Source organism: Salmo salar, chromosome ssa09, assembly GCF_905237065.1.
Source record: "Salmo salar chromosome ssa09, Ssal_v3.1, whole genome shotgun sequence".
In the NCBI taxonomy this organism is placed as follows: domain Eukaryota; kingdom Metazoa; phylum Chordata; class Actinopteri; order Salmoniformes; family Salmonidae; genus Salmo; species Salmo salar.
Window position 1 is genome coordinate 149283952 of NC_059450.1, and position 17586 is coordinate 149301537.

Sequence of the window (17586 nt, forward strand, 5' to 3'; positions counted from 1 at the left end):
TCCCTCTACAGCTGATAACCTCTCTAAGTAGTGTCTCCCTCTACAGCTGATAACCTCTCTAAGTGTTGTCTCCCTCTACAGCTGATAACCTCTCTAAGTGTTGTCTACAGCTGATAACCTCTCTAAGTGTCTCCCTCTACAGCTGATAACCTCTCTAATTGTTGTCGTATCTCCTACATCTGATAACCTCTCCTAAGTGTCTCCCTCTACAGCTGATAACCTCTCTAAGTGTCTCCCTCTACAGCTGATAACCTCTCTAATTGTCTGTCTACAGCTGATAATCTCTCTAAGTGTCTCCTCTACAGCTGATAACCTCTGTAAGTGTCTCCTCTACAGCTGATAACCTCTCTAAGTGTCTCCCTCTACAGCTGATAACCCTCTATCTCCTCTACAGCTGATAACCTCTCTAAGTGTCTCCCTCTACAGCTGATAACCTCTCCTAGTGGTGTCTCCCCTCTACAGCTGGTAAGTCTCTAAGTGTTTGTCTCCTCTACAGTGATAACCCTCTAAGGTGTCTGCATCTACAGATAACTTACTCTCTCTATGTGTGTCTCCCTCTACGGCTGTTAACCTCCTCTAATTGTTGTCTACAGCTGATCTTCTCTCTCTAAGATGCATCCTCTGCAGCCAATCCCAACCTGTAAGGTCTCCCTCCTACAGCTGATAACCTCTCTAAAGTGCCTCCCTCTACATCTGATAACCTCTCTAAGTGTCTCCCTCTACAGCTGATAACCTCTCTAATTGCTTCGTCTACAGCTGATAATCTCTCTAAGTATCTCCTCTACAGCTGATAACCTCTGTAAGTGTCTCCCTCTACAGCTGATAACCTCTCTAAGTGTCTCCCTCTACAGCTGATAACCTCTCTAAGTGTTGTCTACAGCTGATAACCTCTCAAAGTGTCTCCCTCTACAGCTAATAAACTCTCTAAGTGTTGTGTATGCTCTACAGCTGATAACCTCTCTAAGTGTCTCCCTCTACAGCTGATAACCTCTCTAAGTGTCTCCTCTACAGCTGATAACCTCTCTAAGTGTCTCCTCTACAGCTGATAACCTCTCTAAGTGTCTCCTCTACAGCTGATAACCTCTCTAAGTGTCTCCCTCTACAGCTGATAACCTCTCTAAGTGTCTCCTCTACAGCTGATAACCTCTCTAAGTGTCTCCTCTACAGCTGATGACCTCTCTAAGTGTCTCCTCTACAGCTGATGACCTCTCTAAGTGTCTCCTCTACAGCTGATAACCTCTCTAAGTGTCTCCCTCTACAGCTGATAACATCTCTAAGTGTCTCCTCTACATCTGATAACATCTCTAAATGTCTCCTCTACATCTGATAACCTCCCTAAGTGTCTCCTCTACATCTGATAACCTCTCTAAGTGTCTCCCTCTACAGCCGATAAACCTCTCTAAGTGTCTCCCTCTACAGCTGATAACCTCTCAAGTGTCTCTCCTCTACATCGATAACCTCCTAAGTGTCTCCTCTACATCTGATAACCTCTCTAAGTGTCTCCGTCTACAGCTGATAACCTCTCTAATTGTTGTCCTTACAGCTGATCATCTCTCTAAGTGTCTCCTCTACAGCTGATAACCTCTGTAAGGTGTCTCCCTGTACAGCTGATAACCTCTCTAAGTATCTCCTCTACAGCTGATAACCTCTCCCTAAGTGTCTCCCCTCTAAATCCTGATAACACTCTCTAAGTGTCTCCTCTCTATAGCCTGATAACCTCTCTAATTGTTGTCTACAGCTGATAATCTCTCTGTCTCCCTCTACAGCTGATAACCTCTCTAAGTGATCTCCTCGAGATCTGATAACCTCTCTAAGTGTATCCCCTCTACATCTGATAACCTCTCTGTCTCCCTCTACAGCTGATAACCTCTCTAAGTGTCTACAGCTGATAATCTCTCTATTGCTCCCTCTACAGCGATACTTCTAAGTATCTCCTCCAGCTGATAACCTCTCTAAGTGTGCTCCCTCTACAGCTGATAACCTCTCTAAGTGTTGTCTACAGCTGATATCTCTAAAGCCTCTCTACAGCTGATAACCTCTCTAAGTGTCTCCTCTACAGCTGATAACCTCTCTAAGTGTCTCCCTCTACAGCTGATAACCTCTCTAAGTAGTGTCTCCCTCTACAGCTGATATCTCTAAATAGTGTCTCCCTCACAGCTGATAACCTCTCTAAGTGTTGCTACAGCTGATAACCTCTCTAAGTGTCTCCCTCTACATCTGATAACCTCTCTAAGTGTCTCCCCTCTACAGCTGATAACTCTCTAAGTGTTGTCTACATCTGATAACCTCTCTAAGGTGTCTCCCTCTACAGCTGATAACCTCTCTAAGTGTCTCCCTCACAGCTGATAACCTCTCTGTAAGTGTCTCCCTCTACAGCTGATAACCTCTCTAAGTGTCTCCCTCTACAGCTGATAACCTCTCTAAGTGTCTCCTCTACAGCTGATAACCTCTCTAAGTGTCTCCCTCTACAGCTGATAACCTCTCTAAGTGTCTCCTCTACAGCTGATAACCTCTCTAAGTGTCTCCCTCTACAGCTGATAATCTCTCTAAGTGTCTCCTCTACAGCTGATAACCTCTCTAAGTGTCTCCCTCTACAGCTGATAACCTCTCTAAGTGTCTCCTCTACAGCTGATAACCTCTCTAAGTGTCTCCTCTACATCTGATAACATCTCCAAGTGTCTCCTCTACATCTGATAACCTCTAAGTGTCTCCTCTACATCTGATAACCTCTCTAAGGTCTCCCTCTACAGCTGATAACCTCTCTAAGTGTCTCCCTCTACAGCTGATAACCTCTCTAAGTGTCTCCTCTACATCTGATAACCTCTCTAAGTGTCTCCTCTACATCTGATAACCTCTAAGTGTTGTCTACAGCTGATAACCTCTCTAAGTGTCTCCCTTTACATCTGATAACCTCTCTAAGTGTCTCCTCTACAGCTGATAACCTCTCTAAGTATCTCCTCTACAGCTGATAATCTCTCTAAGTATCTCCCTCTACAGCCGATAACCTCTCTAAGTGTCTCCCTCTACAGCTGATAACCTCTCTAAGTGTCTCCCTCTACAGCTGATAACATCTCTAAGTGTCTCCCTCTACAGCTGATAAACTCTCTAAGTGTTGTCTACAGCGATAATCTCTCACGTATCTCCTCTACAGCTGATAACCTCTGTAAGTGTCTCCTCTACAGCTGATAACCTCTCTAAGTGTATCCCTCTACAGCTGATAACCTCTGTAAGTGTCTCCCTCTACATCTGATAACCTCTCTAAGTGTCTCCCTCTACAGCTGATAACCTCTCTAAGTGTCTCCTCTACATCTGATAACCTCTCTAAGTGTCTCCCTCTAACAGCTGATAACCTCTCTGTCTCCCTCTAGATCTGATAACCTCTCTAAGTGTCTCCTCTACAGCTGATAACCTCTCTAAGTATCTCCTCTACAGCTGATAACCTCTCTAAGTGTCTCCCTCTACAGCTGATAACCCTCTCTGTCTCCCTCTAGATCTGATAACCTCTCTAAGTGTCTCCTCTACAGCTGATAATCTCTCTAAGTATCTCCTCTACAGCTGATAACCTCTCTAAGTGTCTCCCTATACAGCTGATAACCTCTCTAAAGTGTCTCCCACAGCTGATAACATCTCTAAGTGTCTCCTCTACATCTGATAAACTCTCTGGAAGTGTTGTCTACAGCTGATAATCTCTAAGTGTTGTCTACAGCTGATAACCTCTCTAAGTGTCTCACCTACATCTGATAACCTCTCAGTGTCTCCCTCACAGCTGATAACCTCTCTAAGTGTCTCCCTCTATAGCTGATAACCTCTATAAGTGTCTCCCCTCTACATCTGATAATCTCTCTAAGTGTCTCCCTCTACAGCTGATAACCTCTCTAAGTGTTGTCTACAGCTGATAACCTCTCTAAGTGTCTCCCTCTAGATCTGATAACCTCTCTAAGTGTCTCCCTCTACAGCTGATAACCTCTCTAAGTGTTGTCTACAGCTGATAATCTCTCTGTGTCTCCCTCTACAGCTGATAACCTATCTAAGTATCTCCTCTACAGCTGATAACCTCTCTAAGTGTCTCCCTCTACAGCTGATAACCTCTCTAAGTGTTGTCTACAGCTGATAATCTCTCTAAGTGTCTCCCTCTAAATCTGATAACCTCTCTAAGTGTCTCCCTCTATAGCTGATAAGTGTTGTCTACAGCTGATAATCTCTCTGTGTCTCCCTCTACAGCTGATATCTCTCTAAATGCCTCCCTCTACATCTGATAACCTCTCTAAGTGTCTCCTCTACAGCTGATAACCTCTCTAAGTGTCTCCCTCTACAGCTGATAACCTCTCTAGTGTCTCCCTCTACAGCTGATAACCTCTCTAAGTGTCTCCCTCTACATCTGATAACCTCTCTAAGTGTTGTCTACAGCTGATAACCTCTCTAAGTGTCTCCCTCTACAGCTGATAACCTCTCTAAGTGTCTCCCTCTACAGCTGATAACCTCTCTAAGTGTCTCCCTCTACAGCTGATAACCTCTCTAAGTGTCTCCCTCTACAGCTGATAACCTCTCTAAGTGTCTCCTCTACATCTGATAACCTCTGTAAGTGTCTCCCTCTACAGCTGATAACCTCTCTAAGTGTCTCCTCTACAGCTGATAACCTCTCTAAGTGTCTCCTCTACAGCTGATAACCTCTCTAAGTGTCTCCCTATACAGCTGATAACCTCTCTAAGTGTCTCCCTCTACAGCTGATAACATCTCTAAGTGTCTCCTCTACATCTGATAAACTCTCTAAGTGTTGTCTACAGCTGATAATCTCTAAGTGTTGTCTACAGCTGATAACCTCTCTAAGTGTCTCCCTCTACAGCTGATAACCTCTCTAGGTGTCTCCCTCTACAGCTGATAACCTCTCTAAGTGTCTCCCCCTCTACATCTGATAACCTCTATAAGTGTCTCCTACATCTGATAACCTCTCTAAGTGTCTCCCTCTACAGCTGATAACCTCTCTAGTGTTGTCTACAGCTGATAACCTCTCTAAGTGTCTCCCTCTACATCTGATAACCTCTCTAAGTGTCTCCCTCACAGCTGATAACCTCTCTGTGTTGTCTACAGCTGATAATCTCTCTGTGTCTCCCTCTACAGCTGATAACCTATCTAAGTATCTCCTCTACAGCTGATAACCTCTCTAAGTGTCTCCCTCTACAGCTGATAACCTCTCTAAGTGTTGTCTACAGCTGATAATCTCCCTAAGTGTCTCCTCTAAATCTGATAACCTCTCTAAGTGTCTCCCTCTATAGCTGATAAGTGTTGTCTACAGCTGATAATCTCTCTGTGTACTCCCTCTACAGCTGATATCTCTCTAAATGCCTCCCTCTACATCTGATAACCTCTCTAAAAGTGTCTCCTCTACAGCTGATAACCTCTCTCTAAGTGTCTCCCCTCTACAGGCCCTGATAACCTCTCTAAGTAGTGTCTCCCTCTCTACAGCTGATAACCTCTAGTGTCTGCCTCTACATATCCCTAAGTTTTCAGCTATAACCTCTCTAAGTGTCTCCCTCTACATCTGATAACCTCTCTAAGTGTCTCCCTCTACAGCTGATAGCCTCTCTAAGTGTCTCCCTCTACAGCTTTGATAACCTCTCTAAGTGTCTTCGTCTACAGCTGATAACCCTCTAAGGTCTCCCTCTACATGATAACCTCTCTGTAAGTGTCTCCCTCTACAGCTGATAACCTCTCTGTTCCCTCTAGATCTGATAACCTCTCTAAGTGTCTCCTCTACAGCTGATAACCTCTCTAAGTATCTCCTCTACAGCTGATAACCTCTCTAAGTGTCTCCCTATACAGCTGATAACCTCTCTAAGTGTCTCCCTCTACAGCTGATAACATCTCTAAGTGTCTCCTCTACATCTGATAAACTCTCTAAGTGTTGTCTACAGCTGATAATCTCTAAGTTTGTCTACAGCTGATAACCTCTCTAAGTGTCTCCCCTCTACATCTGATAACCTCTGTGTTCCCTCTACAGCTGATAACCTCTCTAAGTGTCTCCCTCTACAGCTGATAACCTCTATAAGTGTCTCCCTCTACATCTGATAACCTCCCAGTGTCTCCCTCTGGAGCTGATAACCTCTCTAAGTGTTGTCTACAGCTGATAACCTCTCTAAGTGTCTCCCCTCTAATCTGATAACCTCTCTAAGTGTCTCCCTCTACATCTGATAACCTCTCTAAGTGTTCTCTACATCTGATAATCTCTCTCTGTGTTCTACAGCTGATAACCTCTCTAAGTGTCTCCCTCTACATCTGATAACCTCTCTGTGTCTCCCTCATAACAGCTGATAACCTCTCTAGAGTGTCTCCCTCTATAGCTGATAAAGTGTTGTCTACAGCTGATAATCTCTCTGTATCTCCCTCCCTTCAGCTGATATCTCTCTAAATGCACTCCTCTACATCTGATAACCTCTCTAAGTGTCTCTCTACGGCTGATAACCTCTCCTAGGTGTCTCCCTCTACAGCTGATAACCTCTCTAAGTGTCTCCACTCTACAGCTGATAAACACCTCCTCTAAGTAGTGTCTCCTCTACAGCTGATAACCTCTCTTCGTGTTGTCTACAGCTGATAACTCTCCCCGATATACTCCTCTCTACTCTAGGCTCCCTCTCTACATCTGATAACCTCTCTAGAAGTGCTCTCCCTCTGCAGCTGATAACACTCTCTAAGTGTCTCCCTCTACAGCTGATAACCTCTCTAAGTGTCTCCCTCTACAGCTGATAACCTCTCTAAGTGTCTCCCTCTACAGCTGATCAACCTCTGTAAGTGTCTCCCTCTACAGCTGATAACCTCTCTAAGTGTCTCCCTCTACAGCTGATAACCTCTCTAAGTGTCTCCTCTACATCTGATAACCTCTCTAAGTGTCTCCTCTACAGCTGATAACCTCTCTAAGTGTCTCCTCTACAGCTGATAACCTCTCTAAGTGTCTCCCTCTACAGCTGATAACCTCTCCTAAGTGTCTCCTCTACAGCTGATAACACTCTCTAAGTGTCTCCTCTACAGCTGATAACCTCTCTTAGAAGATGTCTCCTCTACAGCTGATAACCTCTCTAAGTGTCTCCTCTACAGCTGATAACCTCTCTAAGTGTCTCCCTCTACAGCTGACTAACATCTCTAAGTGTCTCCCCTACATCTGATAACATCTCTAAATGTCTCCTCTACATCCCCAATAACCTCCCTAAGTGTCTCCTCTACATCTGATAACCTCTCTAAGTTTCTCCCTCTACAGCTGCTGATAACCTCTCTAAGTTTCTCCCTCTACAGCTGATAACCTCTCTAAGTGTCTCCACTCTACAGCTGATAACCTCTCTAAAGTGTCTCCTCTACATCTGATAACCTCTCTAAAGTGTCTACCAGTCTACATCTGATAACCTCTCCCCTAAGTGTTGCTCTACAGCTGATAACCTCTCTAAGTGTCTCCCTTTACATCTATAACTCTCTCTAAGTGTCTCCCTCTACAGCTGACCAACCTCTCTACGTATCTCTCCTCTACACCTGATAATCTCTCTCAAATCTCCTCTCCACCTTAACCGCCTCTCTAAGTGTCTCCCTATACAGCTATAACCTCTCTGTCTCCTCTAGATCAGATAACCTCTCTAAGTGTCTCCTCTACAGCTGATAACCTCTCTAAGTATCTCTCCTCTACAGCTGATAACCTCTCTAAAGTGTCTATCCTCTACAGCCTGATAACCCTCTGTCTCCCTCTAGATCTGATAGCCTCTCCTAAGTGTCTCTCCTCTACAGCTGATAGATCTCTCTAAGTATCTCTCCTCTACAGCTGATAACCTCTCCCCTAAGTGTCTCCCTATACCGCTTTGACTAACCTCTCTAAGTGTCTCCCTCTACAGCTGATAACATCTCCTAAGATGTCTCCTCTACATCTGATAACCCTTCTATATACACTCTCTAAGTGTCTCCTCTACATCTGATAAACTCTCTAAGTGTTGTCTACAGCTGATAATCTCTCTAAGTATCTCCCTCTCTACACTAATAACATCTCATGAGTGTCTCCCTCTACAGCTGATAACCTCTCTAATTGTTGTCTGACACCTTAATCCCCTCTACAGCTGATAACCTCTATGTGTCTCCCTCTACAGCTGATAGCCTCTCTAAGTGTATCCCTCTACATCTGATAACCTCTGTAAGTGTCTCCCTCTACATCTGATAACCTCTCTAAGTGTCTCCCTCTACAGCTGATAACCTCTCTAAGTGTCTCCCTCTACAGCTGATAACCTCTCTAAGTGTCTCCTCTACATCTGATAACCTCTGTAAGTGTCTCCCTCTACAGCTGATAACCTCTCTAAGTGTCTCCCTCTACAGCTGATAACCTCTCTGTCTCCCTCTAGATCTGATAACCTCTCTAAGTGTCTCCTTCTAAAGCTGATAACCTCTCTAAGTTTCTCCCTCTACAGCTGATAACCTCTCCAAGTGTCTCTTCTACATCTGATAACCGTTATAAGCGTGTCCCTCTACAGCTGATAACCTCTCTAAGTGTCTTTACATCTGATAACATCTCTAAGTGTCTCCCTCTAGATCTGATAACCTCTCTAAGTGTCTCCCTCTACAGCTGATAACCTCTCTAGGTGTCTCCCTCTACAGCTGATAACCTCTCTAGGTGTCTCCTCTACATCTGATAAACTCTCTAAGTGTTGTCTACAGCTGATAATCTCTCTAAGTATCTCCTCTACAGCTGATAACATCTATAAGTGTCTCCCTCTACAGCTGATAACCTCTCTAATTGTTGTCTAAAGCTGATCATCTCTCTAAGTATCTCTCTACAGCTGATAACCTCTGTGTCTCCCTCTACAGCTGATAATCTTAAGTGTGTCCCTCTACATCTGATAACACTCTGCTAAGTGTCTCCCTCTACGTCGTGATAACTCTCTAAGTGTGTCTCCCTCTATAGCTGATAAGTGTTGTCTGCAGCTGATAATCTCTCTGTGTCTCCCTCTACAGCTGGTATCTCTCTAAGTGCCTCCCTCTACATCCATTAACCTCTCTAAGCGTGTCTCCTCTACAGCTGTTAACCTCTCTAAGTGTCTCCCTCTACAGCTGATAACCTCTCTAAGTGTCTCCCTCTACAGCTGATAACCTCTCTAAGTGTCTCCCTCTACAGCTGATAACCTCTCTAAGTGTTTCGTCTACAGCTGATAACCTCTCTAAGTGTCTCCCTCTACAGCTGATAACCTCTCTAAGTGTCTCCCCTGCAGCCCTATAACCTCTCTAAGTGTCTCCCTCTACAGCTGATAACCTCTCTAAGTGTCTCCCTCTACAGCTGATAACCTCTCTAAGTGTCTCTCCCTCTCTACAGCTGATAGCTCTCTCTAAGTGTCTCCCTCTACAGCTGATAACCTCTCCTAAGTGTCTCCCTCTACAGCTGATAACCTCTCTAAGTGTCTCCCTCTACAGCCTGATAACCCCTCTAAGTGTCTCCTCTACAGCTGATAACCTCTCTAAGTGTTCTCCCTCTACAGCTGATAACCTCTCTAAGTGTCTCCCTCTACAGCTGATAACCTCTCTAAGTGTCTCCTCTACATCTGATAAACTCTCTAAGTGTTGTCTACAGCTGATAATCTCTAAGTGTTGTCTACACTGATGTAACTCTCTCTATGTCTCCCTCTACAGCTGACAATCCTCTATAAGTGTCTCCCTCTACATCTCAGTAACCTCCCTAAAGTGTCTCCTCTACAGCTTAACCTCTCCTAAGTGTTGTCTACAGCTGATAACCTCTCTAAAGTGTCTCCCTCTAGATCTGATAACCTCTCTAAGTGTCTCCCCTCTACAGCTGATAACTCTCTAAGTGTTATTACGTCTACAGCTGATAATCTCCTGAAGTGTCTCCTCTACAGCTGATAACCCTATCTAAGTATCTCCTCTACAGCTGATAACCTCTCCTAAGTGTCTCCCTCTACAGCTGATAACCTCTCTAAGTGTTGTCTACAGCTGATAATCTCTCTAAGATGTCTCCCCTCTAAATCTATAACACTCTCTAAGTGTACTCCCTCTACTAAAGCTGATGAAATTAGTTGTCTACAGCTGATAATCTCTCTGTGTCTCCTCTACAGCTGATATCTCCTTCTAAATGTCTCCCTCTACATCTGATAACCTCTCTAAGTGTCTCCCTTCTACAGCTGATAACCTCTCTAAGTGTCTCCCTCTACAGCCGAATAACCTCTCCCGAGTAGTGTCTCCCTCTACAGCTGATAACCTCTCTACGTCGTGTCTCCCTCTACAGCTGATAACCTCTCTCAGTGTTGTCTACAGCTGATAACCTCTCTAAGTGTCTCCCTCTACATCTGATAACCTCTCTAAGTGTCTCCCTCTACAGCTGATAACCTCTCTAAGTGTCTCCCTCTACAGCTGATAACCTCTCTAAGTGTCTCCCTCTCTACAGCTGATAACCTCTCTAAGTGTCTCCCCTCTACAGCTGATAACCTCTCTAAGTGTCTCCTTCTACATCTGATAACCTCTCTAAGTGTCTCCCTCTACATCTGATAACCTCTCTAAGTGTCTCCCTCTACAGCTGATAACCTCTCTAAGTGTCTCTCTACAGCTGATAACCTCTCTAAGTGTCTCCTCTACAGCTGATAACCTCTCTAAGTGTCTCCCTCTACAGCTGATAATCTCTCTAAGTGTCTCCTCTACAGATAACCTCTCTCAAGTGTCTCCTCTACAGCTGATAACCTCTCTAAGTGTCTCTCTACAGCTGATGACCTCTCAAGTGTCTCCCTCTACAGCTGATAACCTCTCTAAGTGTCTCCCTCTACAGCCTAGTGCCATCTCTAAGTGTCTCCTCTACATCCCTGATAACATCTCTAAATGTCTCCTCTGCATCTGATAACCTCCCTAAGTCTACTCTTACATCTGATAACCTCTCTAAGTTTCTCCCCTCTACAGCTGACTCAACTCTCTCTAAGTTTCTCCCTCTACAAGCTGATAGCCTCTCTGAAGTGTCTCCCTCTACAGCTGATAACCTCTAGTGTCTCCTCTACATCTGATAACCTCTCTATGTCTTACATCTGTCATAACCTCTCTAAGTGTTGTCTACAGCTGATAACCTCTCTAAGTGTCTCCCTTTACAGCTGATAACCTCTCTAGGTGTCTCCCTCTACAGCTGATAACTCTCTAAGTGTCTCCTCTACATCTGATAAACTCTCTAAGTGTCTCCTCAGCTGATAATCTCTCTAAGTATCTCTCCCTCTACAGCTGATAACATCTATAAGTGTCTCCTCTACAGCTGATAAACTCTCTAATTGTTGTCTAAAGCTGATCATCTCTCTAAGTATCTCCTCTACAGCTGATAACCTCTGTGTCTCCCTCTACAGCTGATAACCTCTCTAAGTGTATCCCTCTACATCTGATAACCTCTGTAAGTGTCTCCCTCTACATCTGATAACCTCTCTAAGTGTCTCCCTCTACAGCTGATAGCCTCTCTAAGTGTCTCCTCTACGTCTGATAACTCTCTAAGTGTCTCCCTCTACAGCTGATAACCTCTCTGTCTCCCTAATAACAACTCTCTCTAAGTGTCTCTCTACAGCTGATAACCTCTCTAAGTATCTCCTCTACAGCTGATAATGTCTCTAAGTGTCTTTCCCTCTACCAGCTGATAACCTCTCTGTCTCCCTCCTCTAGATCTGACTCAGCACTCTCTAAGTGTATCCCTCTACACTGATAATCTCTGTAAGTCTCTCTACATCTGATAACCTCTCTAAGTGTCTCCCTATACAGCTGATAACCTCTCTAAGTGTCTCCCTCTACAGCTGATAACCTCTCTAAGTGTCTCCTCTACATCTGATAACCTCTCTGTGTCTCCCTCTACAGCTGATAACCTCTCTAATGTCTCCTCTACATCTGATAACTCTCTAAGTGCTCTCTTCCTCTACAGCTGATAACCTCTATAAGTGTCTCCCTCTACAGCTGATAACCTCTCTAAGTCCCCAAAGCTGATATCCTCTAAGTGTCTCCTCTACAGCTGATAACCTCTTGTCTCCCTCTACACTGATAACCTCTGTAAGTGTCTCCCTCTACATTGATAACCTCTGTAAGTGTCTCCCTCTACAGCTGATAACCTCTCTAAGTGTCTCCCTCTACATCTGATAACCTCTGTAAGTGTCTCCCTCTACATCTGATAACCTCTGTAAGTGTCTCCCTCTACAGCTGATAACCTCTCTAAGTGTCTCCCTCTACAGCTGATAACCTCTCTAAGTGTCTCCTCTACATCTGATAACCTCTGTAAGTGTCTCCCTCTACAGCTTATAACCTCTCTAAGTGTCTCCCTCTACAGCTGATAACCTCTCTGTCTCCCTCTAGATCTGATAACCTCTCTAAGTGTCTCCTCTACAGCTGATTATCTCTCTAAGTGTCTCCTCTACAGCTGATAACCTCTCTAAGTGTCTCCTTCTAAAGCTGATAACCTCTCTAAGTTTCTCCCTCTACAGCTGATAACCTCTCCAAGTGTCTCTTCTACATCTGATAACCGTTATAAGCGTGTCCCTCTACAGCTGATAACCTCTCTAAGTGTCTTTACATCTGATAACATCTCTAAGTGTCTCCCTCTACAGCTGATAACCTCTCTAGGTGTCTCCCTCTACAGCTGATAACCTCTCTAGGTGTCTCCCTCTACAGCTGATAACCTCTCTAAAGTGTCTCTCTACATCCTGATAAACTCTCTCTAAGTGTTTGTCTACAGCTGATAATCTCTCTAATATCTCCTCTACAGCTGATAACATCTATAGAGTGTCTCCCTCTAATGATAACCTTTCTCTAATTGTTGGCTCCCAAAGCTGATCCCATCTCTCTAAAGTATTGCTCCTCTACAGCATTGATAACCTCTGTGTCTCCCTCTACAGCTGAGTAACCTCTCCCTAAGTATCTTTCTGCATTTGATAACCTCTGTAAGGTGTCTCCCTCTACATCCCCTGATAACCTCTCTAAGTTTCTCCCTCTACAGCTGATAACCTCTCCAAGTGTCTCCTCTACATCTGATAACCTCTATAAGCGTGTCCCTCTACAGCTGATAACCTCTCTAAGTGTCTTTACATCTGATAACATCTCTAAGTGTCTCCCTCTACAGCTGATAACCTCTCTAGGTGTCTCCCTCTACAGCTGATAACCTCTCTAGGTGTCTCCCTCTACAGCTGATAACCTCTCTGTCTCCCTCTAGATCTGATAACCTCTCTAAGTGTCTTTACATCTGATAACCTCTCTAAGTGTCTTTACATCTGATAACCTCTCTAAGTGTCTCCCTCTACAGCTGATAACCTCTCTAGGTGTCTCCCTCTACAGCTGATAACCTCTCTAAGTGTCTCCCTCTACAGCTGATAACCTCTCTAGGTGTCTCCCTCTACAGCTGATAACCTCTCTAGGTGTCTCCCTCTACAGCTGATAACCTCTCTAGGTGTCTCCCTCTACAGCTGATAACCTCTCTAGGTGTCTCCCTCTACAGCTGATAACCTCTCTGTCTCCCTCTAGATCTAATGGGCTCTCTAGATGTGTCTTGCTTCCATCCCCAATAACCTCTCTAAAGTGTCTTTCCATCTGATAACCTCTCTAGTGTAGTGTCTCCCTCTACAGCTGACCACAACCCCTCTGGGTGTCTCCCTCTACAGCTGAAACCAGTTTCTCTAGGTGTCTCCCTCTACAGCTGATAACCTCTCTAAGTGTCTCCTCTACAGCTGATAACTTCTCTAAGTGTTGTCTCCCTCTACAGCTGATAACCGTTCTAAGCGTCGTGTTTCTCACCATGAGAGGAAGCAGCAGGACTTCTCCATCTTTAAGCTGTCGGAGAACGAGATGAAGGTGAAGATCTCTCCCCAGCTCCTCCTCGCCACGCACCGCTTCCTGTCCACAGGTAGGCCCACTGTGATGTCACTTCGTGTCCACTGTGAGGTCACTTCCCCGAGTGTTAAATAATGAAATATATAATCTCTGTGGAAGTAAGTTGTTCTCAATTTGAGGCCAGTTAAAAAACAACCCATTGAATAGCAAAGAATGTTTACCAGTTAATACAAATGACATTTTTCTTCTTACTTTTCCACTGACTTTCTCATGTCTTCCTCTCTATCCCTCTTTCATCTCTCCCCTTTTACTACCCTCTCCTCCTACCTCTTCTATCTCTCTTTCATCTCTCCTCTTTTACTACCCTCCTCCTACCTCTTCTATCCCTCTTTCATCTCTCCTCTTTTACTACCCTCTCCTCCTACCCCTTCTATCCCTCACTCTCTCTCTCTTTCTCTCCCTCCCTCCCCTCTCTCCCTCCCCACCTCCTGTAGAGGTGGAGCCATTCAAGCCAGCCCACCTATCAGAGAAGATCTTACGTCTCATTAAACACCCCAGTGTGGTCCAGGAGCTGAGCTACGATGACAAGAACAAACTGGCCCCACAGCACTTCCTGTTTCAGAGAAACAAACCTGTTGACTACTTCATCCTGTTACTACAGGTATAAACGCCCGCAATAATTGTCCCTTAGCGATGAATCAAATTGATTTAATGTATTTTATTGATAGGAGAGTAGAGAACAGACAGGACAGTGAGGAGATAAGTGTGTCAAAGCAGAAAAGGATTCGATCCCACAGAGGGAGAGTACACTGAGTGGACAAAACATTAGGAACACCTTCCTAATATTGAGTTACACCTCATTTTGCCCTCAGAACAACCTCAATTCATCGAGGCATGTACGAGGTGTTGAAAGCTTTCCACAGGGATGCTGGCACATGTTGAATCCAATGCTTCCCACAGCTGTGTCAAGTTGGCTGGATGTCCTTTTGGTGGTGGAACATTCTTGATACACACAGGAAACTGTTGAGCGTGAAAAACCCAGCAGCGTTGCAGTTCTTGACTTACTCAAACCGGTGCGCCTGGCGCCTACTGTACTACCCGTTCAAAGGCACGTAACTATTTTGTCTTGCCGCCCATTCACCCTCTGAACGGCACACATACACAATCCATGTCTCAATTGTCTCAAGGCTTAAAAATCCTTCATCTACACTGATTGAAGTGGATTTAACAGGTGACATCAATAGGGGATCATAGCTTTCACCTGGATTCACCTGGTCAGTCTATTTAATGGAAAGAGCAGGTGTTCATGTGCATATCATGTGCTATAGGGGGAGGTGCTGACTGCTACACCAACCCTGGTTTTATATATAGCTTGGAATATCTAGAATATGGCTTAGACACAAATCAGGGAACTTGACCATTTCTCTGTCCTGTGTGTCCAGGGTCGTGTGGAGGTGGAGTTTGGTAAAGAGGCTCTGAGGTTTGAGAACGGAGCGTTCGCCTACTACGGGGTGCCTGCCATATCGCCCACAGGTACTGGCTCAACTCACTCACTCACTCACCACCACTCACTCACTCTCACTCACTCACTCTCACGTAAACATTAACACATGAATATCAGAGAAACAGCCTGTGCACACATTACAAGCTCAAAGAAAACAAAACGTTTCATGACAAACATAAGAGATTACAGGTACGTTATGTGGACTGTCCCATTACATAGACCAGAGAGTGGTGGGACACTATCTCATCCCTGTCTGACTCATTACCATCCTGTATGATTCAGTCCACAGATCCCCCTCCCGTAGCAGTGGTCTGGACGGTCTGACTCTATGCTGTATGGGGGCAGTCTGGGCCAACTCAACGGAGGGGAGCGTCTACCTGCCTGACTACTCTGTTAGGCAGCTCACACACCTGCAGGTCATTAAGGTAGGCCTACCTAGACTACGGTACGGTACAGTACAGCCCCGCCCACCTCACGTTACCTGGATACACCTGCTCCAACACCATTTGGGGGGCTTTACTTGGCTCATCGCACTCTAGCGACTCCATGTGGCAGGATGGGAGCCTGCAGGCTGACCACGGTCGTCAGTTGAACGGTGTTTCCTCCGACACATTGGTGCGGCTGGCTTCCGGGTTAAGCGGGCGGGTGTTAAGGAGCGCGGTTTGGCGGGTCATGTTTTGGAGGACATATGACTTGACCTTGGCCTCTACCGAGCCCATTGGGGAGTTGCAGCGATGAGACAAGATCCTAATTGAATTTGGGAGAGAAAGGGGGTAAAATAAAATAAATAAATAATAAAGGTCCCAAATAGCACCCTATTCTTTATACAGTGCGCTACTTTTGACCATAGTCCTATGGTCCTTGAGCAAAAGTAGTGCACTTTATAGGAAAAAGTGTGTAATTTGTGATACAACCTAGTAGCTTAGTCAGAGCTGTGGTACAGTACAGCCTCTAACGTCGACCTATGACTATTTATGACCTACGACCTTTCTTTGACCTTCGACTTCTAACCCCCAGATCACCCGTAGCCACTACCAGAACGCCCTGACAGCCACTCTGATGGACAGCTCCCCCAGACCCCCCGACACAGACGCCCGGCCTACAGACGGACGAACACTCCCGACCTCCCTGTCCCGGAGCAGAGTGAGACCACCTCCTCCCCCAGAGAGACCCGGCCCAGCTCGACCAGAACCAGAGGACAGCAGTCCTCCGTCCCACACTAGCACCTCTCTGCTCAATGAGAAGAACCGCTCGTCCGTAAGAAGTCAACCATACTGGTAGGAGGAGGTGGAGAGCGGAGAATAGACTTACTCCCCTACAGGCAGTAAATCAGACGGTCAGAACAGCCCCCAGTGACTGTGTGTATAATAACACCTGTCTCCCCACAGAATCGGCAGAATACCACACAGCGTCAACAGCCCCAGTGATTCCGTGTTCCTCAGGATGGATGAGATCTCTTACATCAGAGAGAGGAGCACTCAGAGAGGGACGGCACCAACCTTGGTAAGAGAATATAGGGAGGAACAAAGGAGTGGGATGGAAGACTGGAGAATAAGGAGGAAGTTGGTGATGAGGAAGACATTTAACACAGAAGCAACATCCACAGTTTACTATGGGAGATTGATAATGTCACATTTTCTCTCTCTCTCTCTCTCTCCTCTCTCTCTCTCTCCGACACAGCCTCTGTTGCTAAATGGACGCCTCTCTTTCATCAGTACTCTGTCTCTGAGTGGATCAGAGGACACACTGGGCAAGAAACTACTGCTCAAACTCAGTGAGTCACACACACAACATACAGTACACACGCATACAAGCATGCATACACACACACACACACACACACACCCTTACTCTTGCATTCTAACACCTGTGTGACAATCCAAATGCCCACACACACATACAACCATTTAAATGTCAACCCAGCCACCGTGAAGGCACAAACCCAACAACCCCACGCCGTGTGAGTCCCCTCCACTGGTCACATTGTAATGTTAGGATGCGTCCCAAATGGCACTTCATTCCCATGGGCCCTGGTCAAAAGTAGTGCACTAAATAGGGAGTAGGGTGCCATTTGGGATGCACCCTTAGTAACAATCTAAGTCCTGAGCCTTTCTCTTTCCCTGCACCTCTGCTCATGAACAGCTATGTCCTAGCAAAGTCATTACGATTGGGCCCTGCCTCCCTCTGCCAAGAGTCTTTTCTCTGGAGGCCCCCAACGGAACCCCTGGCCCCCTCACAGGTGTGTGTACCACTCTGGCCCATCACTCTGACCTCCACAAAATCTC

The 17586-nt window shown here is 45.4% G+C and overlaps 1 pseudogene; it reads left to right on the top strand.

Annotated features, from left to right (window-relative positions):
- LOC106591326 (metal transporter CNNM1-like) overlaps positions 1–17586 on the top strand; it is a 28136-nt pseudogene that overhangs the window by 8950 nt on the left and 1600 nt on the right.